Genomic DNA, 15925 nt, shown 5'->3' with positions numbered 1-15925 from the left:
GACAGCGTTAGTACCAGAGAAGGATTGCAGGTATTAAGAGATAGACATTAGATATCTATGCTACTTGACCGGAGCTGTAAGTCGAGGTACACTCCAGGATGGTGCCAGAACAGGAGCGAGTGCATGTGGTAGCGTATGCCGACGACTCGGTGGTATTGGCGTCATTGTTGTTTCACTCCTTTATGAGAGAAATCATGGATGGCACGTTTAAAAAGGTGTGCCTGTGAACTGCATGGTACGTGCTCAGTATAAATCCAACCAAAGTAGACCTGATACCATTTACCACCGAGGTATAGGTACCCGGATTCCACCTTCCGCAGGTAAATGTGCAAAAATCGGCTAAATAAACAAAGGCAGCTCTTTTCTTTAATCCTAAATTAAATTACAGACTGAACGTAGAACTGAAGGTTAAAAACGTCTATATAGCCTTTTACGCATACAAGAGGACTTTTGTAAGGAAGTGGGCTCTTCGACCGAGAATTGTTCTCTGGATGTACACGAAATTGGTGGTCTCATCTTACCATACCGTTCTATTCTTCTGTGGCTAAGCTAGAAGTTTTTCCCTACTACCTACCCGTACTACTACACCTCTTCTCCTTGTACCTTCACATTAAATACACTGTAGCACAGAACTCTGTCAGACTACGTGAATCTGGACGTTGGACAGCAAAGCCCTACGGCCATAATAATATTCGAAACAAAGTACTCGGTAACTCTTAGCATTCTCAATGGACTGCGCCATAGACCAGCCAAGCTTCACGAAGAACTTTCCTATGGGCTTTTCAAACAGGGCAGAGTAGAAAGCCGGCGACATAACGCAGAGGTTTCTCAGATACACACAACGTAGCTGGTTTTTACGATCGGCAATGGCAATACTGGAAACCTGTCGATGGCTGAGGCATGATCCGAGCCTCAAACGTAACGTAGCCATGCCGGCCGACAGCCAGATGGCCGTTAAGGTTTTGTACCCAATGGCGACATCCTCCAGGCTGGCGAGGTAATGCAGGGACAGCATAGTCTGAGCGGCATCCTCAAAATCACCCAGTTCTAGGTCACAGAAACATAGAGGGAAATGAGCGGACTGATGGACTGGGCAGGCAAGGTACTAATCCTGGCAGCCCCTCGATAGTCACAGTCACCATCCTGGTGGCTTATGAAATCTATTCGCACTGCCTAACAGCCTTTGCCTTCAGATGGCGAAAACTCTCCACTTGCGCCGAATCAGGAGGGTTTTGGCCTACCCATTATAAGACCTGATTACAGTAGCTTTTGGGCCAGACCCCTGCGTCTACTTTGACTCTTATATTTCATATAGAGACATTACCTTCACTTTTTCCGCACGCTCACTTTGTTAAATGGTACATCCCGCTCTCCCATATATGCTATAGAGACTAAAGTCAAATCATGCCACCACGAATGATCTTTGGCAATGCCTAGCGAAGAAATGAATGAATGAACCAAACCATTAAAAGTAAAGTTAGAATCAGAGTCAGTATTACAATCCGACGGCCACTATAAGCGACAACTACTCAAAAGGGAAAGGTGAAATAATAGATGGTGAGCAAGAGAATCCTTTAGTTCTTTGCACAAAGCTATACAGCTATTTTAGTTCCGTTCTTCGGAATTGCTTGTGTACCGTTTTCTTCCTGCTGATTTCCTGCCCCATACGTCCAGAAGATCATTGGCCTATACCAAAGAGGCTTCACTCTAGACAAATCAACAAAAGATCCGATTTCCTCTTTCTCACATCAGTTGCACCATCTTTTCATTGACTTTAGGCCGACTATAATAACATAGCCAGGACAAAACTGTACATGGACATGAGAGAATTCGGTATCCCGACGAAATTGATAAGACTGACTAGAATACCCCTGACCAATGTGCGAGGTCAGATAAAAGCAGCAGGAGCACTCTCGAGGCCATTCAACATCTAGTCTGAGACAAGAGGATGTCCTATCATACCTCCTCTTTAACCTGGCCCTGGAAAAAGTGATCGATGATGCTGGGATAAATGCGAGGAGCACGATCCTCTTAAATCCACCCATCTACTGGTCTAGGCTGAACGACCCGAGACGTACAAACTTCCTTTATCCAAATCGAGCAAATTTATTGCAAAGTAAACGTAAACAACGCCCTCAATTGAGACTGACCTCACGCCGAAGACTTTTGGCTATCGAAAACGAATTACGGTTGGTTTCTGGAATGTGCGCAAGTTCCTTGACAATGGTTGCAAGAATCCTGAAAGTGTTCGCTTTCTCCAACTTGACCGGAAATTCCAGCGATGTAAGTTGAACATTCTAGGACTAAGGAAAGTATGATGATGAGGCTCTGTTGAGTACCCCTCTTGCGGCAGTTTGCTTTTGTACTTTGGAAGGCCAAGTGGTAGCCGATTCGAATCCGGTCTCGGATTGTTTTTGACGGATACCACAAAGCACGCCCTCTTGATCTGGTCGCTGATCTCTGATAGCCTTGTAGTTTCATTATTCCGGTCCAGGTTAAGCAACATCGCAATTGCACAATTCTGTGCACTAACGGAGACTTTCAGAATCGGACATGTAACGAGGAGACACGATCTTGCGAGCGCAACGATGATGATGGGAAGTTTGTTGATTTCTGCTACCTCCACCACCCCGTCATTGGTGGTTTTTGCGTTTTAACTGACCAACAACGTACAAGCAATTAGATCCACCACTTCGCGACTAGCAGTAAATGGAGGAGTTATCTCCTAGATGTGCGTAACAAGAGAGACGATGGCATCGGCCTCGAAAGAGATTACCATCTGATGGTCGCGTTCGTTTGCTTGCATGTTGCATTCGACACTTCTCGCAGGATTAGGAAGAGTTATCTTCCTGATTCGAAGGCAGATATGCTGAGTAACCCGGCTGAGAATATCGATGAGCATAAGACCGCCATCAAAAATACTCCTTTTTCAACTGCTACACAGGTCGTTCTGAAGAAGCATCATAAGATGCAGAATCTTCGAAGCGGATCGATAAACAGAAGGCATTGAAGGCTCTACTGACTGCTGCGAATTATGGCGGGGGTGGCGCGTTCGAATTCCGATACCGATCGAAATCGCGAGAAGTTCAGTGCAGTGTGGGCGGTGACAAAAGGGAATTCGTTATTTTGCTGGTCAGAGAAGCGGCAGGCGCCGTAGAAATGTATATCGCATCAGCTCTTTCAGGGTCGAAAATCTTTCGATAAGCCAATGAAAGACACCAACTGTCAACCTTTTATGCACGATAATGACCAACTGAAGAAGTGGAAAGAACACTAACCACGATTCTTAACCATATCACATCCGATGAGGTTCTCCCTCTTGTTGATGAAATGCCTAGCCGCCGCAACATGTAGATATGGATTATTCCTCCAAGGAGAAGAGAAATCATTACGGCCATCAATATCTTCAAACGGAGTGAAATCGCTGGGTTTGACTATCACTTCGCAGAATTATTTATCACTACACCTGCAGATCTGCTGCTTCCACTCTTCCACCTTTCCCAGAGGATGGGAAAGGGGGATGATCGTCAAACTCCCAAAAAGGACGGCCCGTTTTGAGTGTGAAAATTGTAGGGATCTCTCCCTACCATAGTGGAAGTGATAGCTAAAATAATCCTGGAACGCATCAAAGAACATATGGAAAGCTTGAGCAACAGAGAGCAGGCTGTTTTCCGCTCCAGATCCTATAGCATTCACCACATCAACACCCTACGAATCATTTTGGAACAGTGCGGGCAGTTTAGATCTTCGTGGCATTTTGAGAAAGCTTTCGATAGCGTGAACAGGGGATGCATATGAAGTGGTCTACGCAAGAGGGGCATTTCAGAGAAACTAATAGATACTATCAGAGCGGCTTATGATGGTGCAATATGTCGCGTGCTGGACCGAAGTAAAATCTCAGAGGATTTTGAGCTTTAAAGCGGAGTCTGCTAGGATTGCATCTTGTTACCGATATAATTTCTTGTTGTTATCAGTAACGTTCATCATGCTGCCTTGTCTAGAGGACATGGAGAAATTCACCTTTCTCGGCTACGCTGATGGTATCTGTTTACTCTTTCATCGGGGTATGGACCTTGACCAAATGGCTGTGGATTTGGAAAGAGTGGCAAGTAAAGTTTAGAAGTTCTCAGTTCGACCGATCATTGCACTCTCCCTATCTCCATTAATAAGAAGAGCAACGAATTCTTCGCTCAATTTGTAATCGTGGTATCTACTGACGTAACGGAGGTACCGAACTGGATGTTACCCAACGCATTAACAAAGCAAGATCCGCTGGCATGTCTAAAATCTGGAAATGCAGTTTCTCAAAACCAAGAACACGTTGAGATTATTATATGCTAGTGTTCTTTCTACGTTGCTGTATGGGAGTACCACATGAAAAATGAACTCTACTGTAACCCACAATCTCCAAACTTTCGTCCATACCTGTCTGCATCGCATCACCGGAGTACGCGAGGTGAATGGAAGATGGAAGTGGCAGTGGATAGCTCACACATTAAAGGGTGCCATGCAGTGGAATCCACTTTCCCAAGGTGGCCGAGAAGAGAGCCTCAAGGACACTGGGAGCAAAACAGTAGAACAGGATATATGACTTGCGGTTTCGTCCAGATTAGAGGCAACTCATCCGACGCTGCCTCACCTCTGTCCTGGGAGCAGCGTGACCGAAGTGGTTACAAAGTGGTATCTGGTCCCTTGTATTAATTCAAAAACACGTCATGTGCATGAATTATAAGGAACACAAATCCGCCTTTTCAAAAATTTATAGGCCTAAGCCGGAGGAGTGAAGCGTTTCGAAAAAACGAGAGGGAACTGAAGGGCATTTCAGGTAACTGCGAACGATGGCACTTAGGTGTGGTTGGCGCACCATACCCAGAGAGGTGAATGGCAACCCTATATATAAATAAAGAAAGGAACAGGCAAGTTTGGCCATCTCCGGCAATAACCCAGCTTCACGATTAGAGCATTCCAGTAAAGCTGAATCAACAACTTCTCATAGAAACTCGATCCGGCAAAACGTAAATTCGGACCATACAAATTTATGGCTGTGGGCAAAGCGATAAAACCCTTTTGATAAAAAAGTTCACAATCTTTGATTCATGCACGTAATTCCATATTCAGGACGCCATCTCTAGAATGTGGTATGATAGCTCTATGATGGATGAGGTCTTAAATTCATTCCTTAAAACACATCATCACATCCCAGAGACCGTCACCGATAAATTATAGCACAGAAATATGTCAATCATCTATCAATGCCGGTTGCAGGAATTGGATATGTGGATGCAATATTGTCAGGAATTAAGAGTAACTCGTCATGCATCCTTCCCGCCTGCATCATCCGGATTTTAATACTTCCATCTGGATGTTATAATTATGCCTTCCTGACATGGTGGATAGTTTCTCAAATTGGTTGGAGGCAGCATCACTTCCCGATCTCAAGGTCATCACGGGTACAAGAGCAATCTTCATCATGTGATGTTTGGCATACCACTTTGGATCACCTCAAACTAGGGAAGTCTCGATTCATGAGATTGTTTAAAAAATTTGGCAACCTGACAGACACAAACCACATCAGAACTACAGGGAACCATCCTGCTGCTAATACTATGGTCGAAGAGTTTTATCTTCAGCTCACAGCGATAGGCAGCCAAAATAACCGCTGAAAGCATTACTTGTCTTGGTGTTAGACATCTCCACAATTTTGAAGGAAGACTTCAGTGCAACCGTTACAGAGCTGATACAAGATCAGCCATTACACTTTCTATGCGAATCTAACAACGAGCAAGTATAAAATCCGTCAACAAATAAAGACAGCATTTCTGCTTGACAATCCAAAGCACCCATTTCAGACAAACCGCTTTAACTTGTTGGTCGAGTCCTTTCTTTCACGGTCCTGCTAGAAAACTTCAAACACCACTACTCTGGTAAACGGATTACCCCTTTCCTCTGAAACCGTCGGTCATTTTGTTAGCGATATCCAATAGTATCCGGTTTAGGCCTGCCTTAATAAGTAACTCCAGACATCCCGGTTTTGCGCCGAGGTCCACCAATTCGATGTCCCTAAAAGCTGTCTGGCGTCTTGACCTACGCCATCGCTCCATCTTAAGCAAGGTCTGCCTCGTCTTCTTTTTCTACCATAGATATTGCCCTTATAGACTTTCTGGGTGGGATCATCTTCATCCATACGGATTACGTGACCCGCCCACCGTAACCTATTGAGCCGAATTTTATCCACAACCGGACGGTCATGGTATCGCTCATAGATTTCGTCATTGTGTAGGCTACGGAATCGTCCATCCTCATGTAGGGGGCCAAAAATTCTTCGGAGGATTCTTCTCTCGAACGTGGTCAAGAGTTTGCAATTTTTCTTGCTAAGAACCCAAATTTCCGAGGAATACATGAGGACTGGCAAGATCATAGTCTTGTACAGTAAGAGCTTTGACCCTATGGTGAGACGTTTCGAGCGGAACAGTCTTTGTAAGCTGAAATAGGCTCTGTTGGCTGACAACAACCGTGTGCGGATTTCATCATCGTAGTTGTTATCGGTTGTGATTTTCGACCCTAGATAAGAGAAATTGTCAACGGTCTCAAAGTTGTATTCTCCTATCCTTATTCTTCTTCGTGTTTGACCAGTGCGGTTTGATGTTGTTGGTTGATTCGTCTTCGGTGCTGACGTTGCCACCATATATTTTGTCTTGCCTTCATTGATGTGCAGCCCAAGATCTCGCGCCAATCACCGATCTGGATGGAAGCAGTTTGTACGTCTCGGATGGTTCTTCCCATTGATGTCGATATCGTCAGCATAGGCCAGTAATTGGGTGGACTTGAAGAGGATTGTACCTCTTGCATTTACCTCAGCATCACGGATGACTTTCTCGAGGGCCAGGTTAAAGAGGACGCATGATAGCGCATCCCTTTGTCGTAGAACGTTGTTGATGTTGAATGGTGTTGAGAGTGATCCTGTTGCTTTTATCTGGCCTCGCACATTGGTCAGGGTCAGCCTAGTCAGTCTTATTAATTTCGTCGGGATACCGAATTCTCTCATGGCCGTGTGCAGTTTTACCCTGGCTATGCTATCATAGGCGGCTTTAAATTCGATGAACAGATGGTGCAACTGTTGTCCATATTCCAACAGTTTTTCCATCGCTTGCCGCAGAGAGAAAATCTGATCTGTTGCTGATTTGCCTGGAGTGAAGCCTCTTTGGTATGGGCCAATGGTGTTCTGGGCGTATGGGGCTATCCGGCCTAGCAAGATAGTGGAGAATATCTTATAGATAGTACTCAGCAGCGTGATACCTCTATAATTGCTGCACTGTGTAATATCTCCCTTTTTATGTATGAGACAGATACTGCATCGTTGCCAATCGTCAGGCATTGATTCGCTGTCCCATACCTTGAGCATAAGTTGATGAACCACTTGGTGTAACTGCTCGCCTCCATATTTAACCAATTCGGCTGTAATTCCATCGGCTCCTGGCGACTTATGATTTTTTAGCCTATGAATTGACCGGACTGTTTCTCCTAAACTTGGTGGTGACAGTATTTGTCCGTCATCTTCAGTTGGCGGGACCTCCAACTCGCCGATGTTCTGGTTGTTCAGTAGCTCATCAAAGCACTCGACCCATCGCTCTAATATGCCTATTTTGTCGGAAATCAGATTTCCCTCTTTGCCTCGGCAGGATGAGCATCGAGGTGTATAAGGCTTCATCCTGCTGACTTGTTGGTAAAACTTTCGCGCCTGTTGTGGTTTCTCACTGTACTTTTCTAGTTCACAGACTTGTTGGTTCTCCCAGGCTTTCTTTTTCCGTCTGTGAAGTCGCTTCTCCGCTCGACAGAGTTCGTGATAAGTCTCTGCGCGTGCCCGCGTTCTTTGAGAATGCAACATTACTCGGTATGCGGCATTCTTCCGTTCCGTTGCTAGCTTACATTCATCGTCAAACCAGCCGTTCCGGCTCCTTTTGCGGCTGGGACCAAGTTTGTTTGTGGCCGTATCCATGATAACGTTCTTCAGGTGATTGTGAAGATCATTTGTTGATGCTTCATCTGCAGGACCTCTGTTGACTGCGGTTATTGCGGCATCCATTTCCCTCTTATGGGTGTCGCGGAGGGTTGTGTTGTGAATGGCTTCAATGTTCACTCTCACCTGATTATCAGAGGGGATTCTAGGTGGTATTGTTATTCGAGCTCGGAGCACCATACCAATGAGATAGTGATCCGAGTCTATATTGGCCCCCCTATATGTTCTGACATTCATCAAGGCTGAGAGGTGGCGGCGTTCTATCAACACGTGGTCAATTTGGTTGAAAGTGGTCCCGTCTGGAGAGGCCCACGTATGTTTGTGGACCGCTTTCCGCGCAAACCAGGTACTTCCAACAACCATTTCGTGTGACACTGCTGATTGAATAATTCGCAGTCCGTTATCATTTGTTTTTTCGTGTAAGCTATGGGAGCCAACGTATCGCCTGAATATGGGCTCTTTACCTACTTGGCTGTTAAAATCCCGAAGTATGATTTTGATATCATATCTGGGACAGGCTTCGAGGGTTCGTTTTATTGCCTCGTAGAAGGTATCCTTCTCCGACTCTGCAGTCTCCTCTTTAAGGGCGTGAACGTTAATGAGGCTTATATTTCTAAACTTGCCTCGCAAGCGCAGAGTGCATAGCCGTTCGCTTATGTTTTCAAAGCCGATAACAGCAGGTTTCATTTGTTCGCTGACTAAGAAACCTACTCCGAGCACATGGGTTACTGGGTGACCACTATAATATATGGTGTAGTGGCTCTTCTCCAGGAAACCGGTCCCTGTCCATCTCATCTCTTGTAACGCTGTTATATCAGCCCTATATTGGGATAGGATATCGGCTAGCTGTCCGGGGCTCCTTTCGTGGCTCCGTAACATCGGTTTTCCGTGTAGGATTGTCAGCCCTACCCAACCCCCAACCTGGAGGACCAGTTGGTACCATTTGTCCCGTTTTTAGGCGCGGGAGACTCGCCTTCATCCTTCTCCGTCTGCAGCTTTTCGTTACGAAAGAGCTCCCAGCGGTCACCACGTGGAGGTGGAGATAGGGTTTGGTAGTAGAGCTGTTGGTGTTGGTTCAGCAGGCATTTCCCAGGTTTTATGCCCCACCGTGGGTACCAATCCACGTTTCGCCCTGGGACATATACTACCCTTTGACCACCATCTTCCACTAGCCTCCCGAAATTATTCTCTATAGAGGATAGTGTAGCGAAGCAAATGTTGTACGAAAATCCTTTTTGAATATAAAATTAAATGAGCTATTGATTCAAATGGAGAATGCCTATCTCATTATTTCACCCAACCAAATCCTTTTTTCCTTCACATTTCATAATTACAAGTTTCACTCGCCACAAAGCAGCGAAATTGCTTTACTGTCCTCCGCACTAAAACTCGACTCCATTACAGCCTCCGAAATAAAACAAATGCGAATCCTTCAATTGAAAGTCATTCGCGTTCTATTTGAAAAATGAAACGAAACGAAAGCTTATTCACACTATGCATACTATTCAAACACACTTTTGCACAAAAAGGATTCGCAACAAAGCGCCTCTTACTCTCTATCTTATTCTTCTCCACATTCCCTGGCAAACTCATAGAATCCTCGCGATATATGGGTATATGCGCCATTCTCGCTATTTTTTAATGTGAGCACATTATTATGATTGTGAAATTATATTGAAACAGGCGAGCACACAAAGGACCTTTATTTCCAGGGAAAAATACGACATTCTTCAGTCTCCATATTTAGACAACACTAGAGAATAATAAATTCAGGACAAAAGTTAAATATATGAATGGGAGAATGGAATGTGCCCGACGTGGGGGAGGAGCGAGGGTGGCCGGCAACCGGGGCCGGGAATGGGTGAGCCTTTAGAAAAAGCGTGTGGAGCTTGAAATATTCACATTGAGAAAGAAGTAAAATGCTTTCTATTTTGCTCCTTTTTGACAAAGGACACTGAGTGAAAGATAAGAATAGTGGAAGAATGAATTCAGCGGATATCTGGGACAATGAACAATGCAGGCACTTTCTCTTTAGAAAAACAGTTTTTGTTTTGCATTGCGCCTTCCAAAGGAATATTCTTTTCTGCACTTAAATTATTTACTTCTCCTCGGGATTTTCTAAGGGACACATTTAATGGATGCTTAGTCGAATGGAAGTACTTGAGCATTAGATAATACACGGGATCTCTAGGAAAGGTGGTGAAACTATCTTATTTTGAAAGTACTGTATGCTGCCCGCTATTCAGTTTCTTTCGCTCCATCTACTCTTCAATACATTCCCGTGGACCCTTCCTATGCAGATATCGTTGTAGCTAAGTAGGTCATTTCGAATGCTCAGGAAGCACTAATGGTCCATGATTTACGTCTGGTCTCCAGCGCATATGTCCTTATATCGTCACGAAATAATCTTTCATCTCGAAGAGTCATAGAATCAATCATAAAACTTCACCTAAATGAACATAAAACCGGAACCAAATCACTACCAATCCATAACCCATAAAAACAATTTAGCCCCATTACCACTCATCCCTACATCCCCTTTCAATTAATATCAAATCAAATAAACCATTAAAGTGCCCATAAATCTCACTTTGTCCTTTCAGCAAAGCATCAAATATTATCCAATCTCTTCCAGTTCCCTATTTCGCAGCAACATTTCATGCATGAATCCAGTCCAGGACCTGGGAAGACGGACGGGACACAACGCCAACAAATTATTATCTTATCTCGCGCCAACAAAATGTAAGGGAACTCCACCTTCCTTTCATTCCAGGACACTTTTAACGATAGAGGCCATATATAGCGTTTGCATAATAGCAGGAAAGAAAAGTAGAAGACAATTTTATGTACGAAGCGTTCTAGGATAAAAACTTGCGCGAATTGAAAACCTTGAGTCAGAAAGGACGCCCCAATGGAATGAAGGAAAAACGACGAAAAATCCAGAGCGAAAAAAAGGAAAAGCGCCTGGCAGGATAATAATAGATTCCGGAGGGGATTTCCCTAAAAGCCTTTAGTTTTGAGATATTACCCTCATTTAGAAATTGTTATGGTAATTTTTGAAATGCAGCATATTCACTTATGACGACAATGCTTTTGCAAGGATCCAGTCCATGATTTCATGCGGAGGAAGAGCTCATACATACATGTGTATATGCAGCTCATGCAATTCCCTCCTCAGAAGGATGTGGAGTGAGGAAAATTGCCGAAGTTGAATAACTTCATTCAAAGTGGATATGCGAAGCCATACGGTACTAAAGAGGGAAGACTTGGAGAGTAACTTTGCCTGTTCTTGTGGACTCTTGTTTGGATGTCTCAATTTTATGCGATTTTTGTTTGTTCCTTGTCTAATCAAAATTTATTAATGTTTAAACACCAGAAGAGAGCATGCAATGAAATTGCAGGGATAGGCGGATATTAATTTAGTTTATTTTTAATGGCTGTTATACGATTATTTTTATGAGGATTTCATCTCGGAGTTCGCTTATAAGGTTTCAAGGACAGTGACAATTTCCTGGATCGATTATAGAACGGGCATTCAGGAACTAGGAATAACTTAAAGTGACCTCTACGGTTTTCAACGATCTTCAGAGCCAGCTCGTAGCATTCACAAAGGAAAGCAGCTGTCCCACCCTGCAGTTAGAAATCTTTCTGAGATCCCCAAGGAATGGTTGACCCAGTGTCCGTAGCCTGACTCTAGCTAAAGCTGGACAATCGCAGAGGAAGTAACTGAGGGTTTCACTCTCTTCTCCGCAGCTTCGGCAATATGAATTGTAGAGTATACAGGCATAGTCCCCTATGCGCTAGTGTTCCGTGCAGACCATCGTAATCTTGAATGCATTTCCACGCGTCTGACACAGGAGCTCTCGTGATCGGGTTTTATTATAAGCAGGCCATATCCTCCTTGACTAACCACAGGTGGTAAGCCTCCACCATCTAAAGCCCGCGGCTGCTGAGTAGTGGGAGTAGATTCCGCCCTTAACAGTCGATTCGTCTCTATATTCCTATGACCGAGATCCCACAAAAGAGCGACCTTAGCAGCACCTGCAAACGAGGTTCTTTAAAACCTATTAAACTTCATTCTATTATCCGTTTTGCTTAAAGCCTGCCACCATACAGTAGAACAGTACGTTCGATTTTGGACACACTACAGCGATGTACGTTCAGAAAACCATCCTCAGCCGAAGACCTCATTTCTCTGCAAAGGTTCTCATGCAAACACCCTCAGTTCTATGTTCAATCTCCAATTTAGTTTTGGATCCAGGATTACACCCAGATACTTTAAATTGGTGGAAAGAGCCTATCTTTACTCATTCAGCCATGGTAGGTGGAATTCAGATATCCTTGCCTTTGTCGCAAATAGCATCAGTTCCGTTCTGGTTGAGTTTCTGCCGAGTCCGCATTTTGCGGCCCACAACGCCGTAACGCTCCTTCTACGATGTCGCTCATAATGGACGGAAACATTCCTGACACTAATATCACCAAGTCGTCGGCATACGCCACTACTTTCACCCCGCTGCTGTCCAATATTCGTAACATTTCGTCCATCACTATTAACCAGAGCACCGGAGAAAAGACGTCACCTTGGGGCGTGGTTCTGTTTACAGCTCTGGTCAAATGGTTCCAAATGCCCTCCTAGATCCGACTGGATTATCCTGGTACTTAGCATGGATATAATCCAATGCGTAATGCAATCCTAACCCAATCCAATACTGATCAAAGTCTCCTTGATAGTGTTAGTAATAACGTTGTTGAATGCTCCCTCTATATCCAAGAATACTGCTAGGGTATACTGCTTGTACTGCAGTGACAACTAAATCGTACCAATTGCCCCGTGGAGACATGTTGGGATTTAGAAAAAGGCCTTCTCTCCATAATCGCCCTTAAGTGGATGCCCAGAACGCATTCTAGGGTCTTCAACACGAAAGAAGTGAAGCTGATTGGTCGAGAGTCCTTCGCGAACTTATGGCCGCGTCTGCCCTTTTTCGGTATAAAAACCAGTGTTGCACGTCTCCAGGACTGTGGTACGTATCCTAAAGAGATGCAGCTCCGGTAAATTTCAACAAGCCACGGCACAACTCTTTCCTGTTGCTTCTGTAGCATGACTGCCATTATGCCATCTGAACATGGAGATTTATATGCGGAGAAGCTGTTTATAGCTCACCCGATCTTATCCTCAGTAATTAACGATTTAATAGTCTCGCACGACTGGGATGGCCGTAAACCCTCCAAGCACAGCTCTGACTCACAGATGTTGAAGATTTCCCTGCTCAGCTTCCTGAGGCTGGAGGGATCTTCATTGCACCACGTGGCAGTGTCCGCTTGCTGTATTTAGCAGAGCACGAGACTTTAAAGGCGATATCAAATACCTTTTTCAGAGCTCCGACCTTTGACTCCAGTTCGTCTGTCGTACCAATCTTGCCAATTTGCCCACTCGAGAGTTTGTTGTTAATTACTTGACCAAACTTTCTGCAGTCCTCCTCCTGGGCCTCTGAAGTGTTTAGAGACCTCTGCGGCAAGATCTAGACTGAAAAGTATCGAACTATGATCTGAGAAGGATTTTTGCTCAAACACTCTTCAGTTCTCCACCCTTAGAATCCCATTGTCGGTTAGTAGGGTGATATCAAAGACCTCCTCCCAACCGTCACAGTTCTTCGAGCTGGGGAAATGGAAAGTTGGTGTACCGCCCCAGTTACACACTGATAGGTTCGTAGTAATAATAAAATTAAAGAATGACTCGCCTCTCTCGTTGATTTCCGACCTACCAACAGGTCATCCTTCTTTGTTTCTATGGTGCTCGTCAAATGTTGTAGTTCTTTTGGCAGAACAGATCAGTCGCGAACCATGTAAATCTCGGAAATATACAAGTTCTCTGCCCCCGCCTGCTCCAGTTTGACCACAATTAGGTCACTGAAATTCAAGTCGGACACAGAAAAGCTGTGCAGACCCTTCTTCGCGAAGATACAAGCTCTAGGTTTGTCCTGATCAGCGTCTCCTGTGCTGTGGAATAAATTATAATATTTGCTTTGTAGCCCTTTGATGGTTTGGTCGCCTCCAACCCAAGGCTCCTGTATTAGTATGATATTGATGTCTTCCTCCTAGAGGAAGACAGATAGATTAGCCGGGGCGCACTTCGAATGCTGCAAATTTATCTGCGTTACCTTCAGCATGATCTGCTTGTGTGGAGAGATCGTTGGTCCCGGACCGTCAATCCTCATCTCCTTCAATAGAGCGGAACACTTTCACCTTTACATTCCTGACTCCCAACGCACTTTATAGTGCACTTTTTCAGTACCTCAAGGCACTCTCTGTTTATATAGAACAGAAAAGGTTGACCGTTTGCCTGGGGTTCCTCCTTCTTGACAACTACCCAGTCGTTTATTGGAATACTGGGCTTTTGAAGGTCGAGAGCGGCCGGTCTCCTGAGAATCTCGTCGGAGGGGATGACATTGAGCTTTACGCGCCGTAGATCTTAGCAGCTCACGAACCGAGAAAATCCCTGGAGAATTGGTCCCCAAAAGCTGTAACGTGGAATATACGGACCACCTGAGAGAAATCAAAGCAGGCGTCCAGAAGATGCTCAATGATAGCCTGTCCTCAACACTAGTTCACACCTCCGGCACTATTTTGCCGCTAGCGGAGTTGTCATCCACCAACGCCACACGTAAATGGCTCCTATCCACTTCGCCGAAGGCTTTCGCAGTCCGTGGCCGGTCGGCTGGCTGTTGCTGCTTACTTTTTTCTAGAGATTGCTTAGCGTCTGAGCTCTTGCCAAATCTGCTCCGCTTGTGCTTTTGTTCGATATCGTCTTGAGATCGATTGCATTTCGGAGCGGTAGGCTTCGCCTTCTGCTCGTCTGCCAGGCGTTTGCTGTTATATTCCTCAACGATCGCCGGGTATTTAGCGAAGTCCTTTTCGTCCCGCTGGGCAATAGTACCGACCTTCTTATTCTTAGTAATATTGCTGAGAATATGCATGGGCTTTCTGATACTAGCTCTTGAGCAGAACACCACTTTTGAGGGATCCCCAACGTCGAGAGTTTCGAGGTAGGAGTACTATGTCACTTACTCATTACACCCAGCTTGACGGCAGTGGATTCCAGGCTGGATCACAGAAGATGCTCTACACTTAAGTAGAGAGTTACAAGCGCTTAAAAGACCACATCAGGAGACTACCCAAGGAGTGGGAAAAGGAGATGATTATCAAAGTTTCGAAGGGTTTTGAAAGCGATTATTATACTATTATCAAAGTGACATATGATGGCGGAAAATGTTACGTGATTCATCCGGGAGGAATACAAAGTTCAAATTTGAGTCCGCGAGGGGTGTATTGTGTCATCGATACTTTTTCTCCTTGTTATCGGCCACGTCCGTCATGCTGGCTCTGTTAAGGGATTCAATGGACAACGACGTCGTCTCAGCGAATATGCTGATGACATCTGTCTAATCTATGGCGACAACGCATTCGATGTTACTTAACATATTATCTTAATACCAACATGAAACTAACGTTATTTCTCGCCACTGCTTTCTCTGTGCTGCTATATGAACGGCAGTTAACTGTGCCATCGAGATGGTCTGCCCTGACCCATTCTCAAACGAAGAATTATATCGGCGAAAGACCGAGATACCGTAGACTCTTTAAGGAAGGATCAAAACTCCAACTATGGCATGCGGTGGAGTCCATTACCTCTGAGTGGCTGACGAGTATTGCCCCAGAAACACGAACAGTAGAGAAGGAACGAACACTTATACAGACTTTCCATGACACATATAGACCACTCACCTAAAGAGACAAGCTGTTAAGAGCGCATCCGTAAACTACGGAAAAGGAAAGGAAGCTAGTTTAGATTTTCTTCGTAGCCACCCAACTTATTCATTCTGAAATCTAATAGACGCCTTTACTAATCTC

The sequence above is a fragment of the Hermetia illucens genome, chromosome 2 (genome assembly GCF_905115235.1).
Source record: "Hermetia illucens chromosome 2, iHerIll2.2.curated.20191125, whole genome shotgun sequence".
Classification (NCBI taxonomy): Eukaryota; Metazoa; Arthropoda; class Insecta; order Diptera; family Stratiomyidae; genus Hermetia; species Hermetia illucens.
This window is presented reverse-complemented; position numbering follows the sequence as displayed.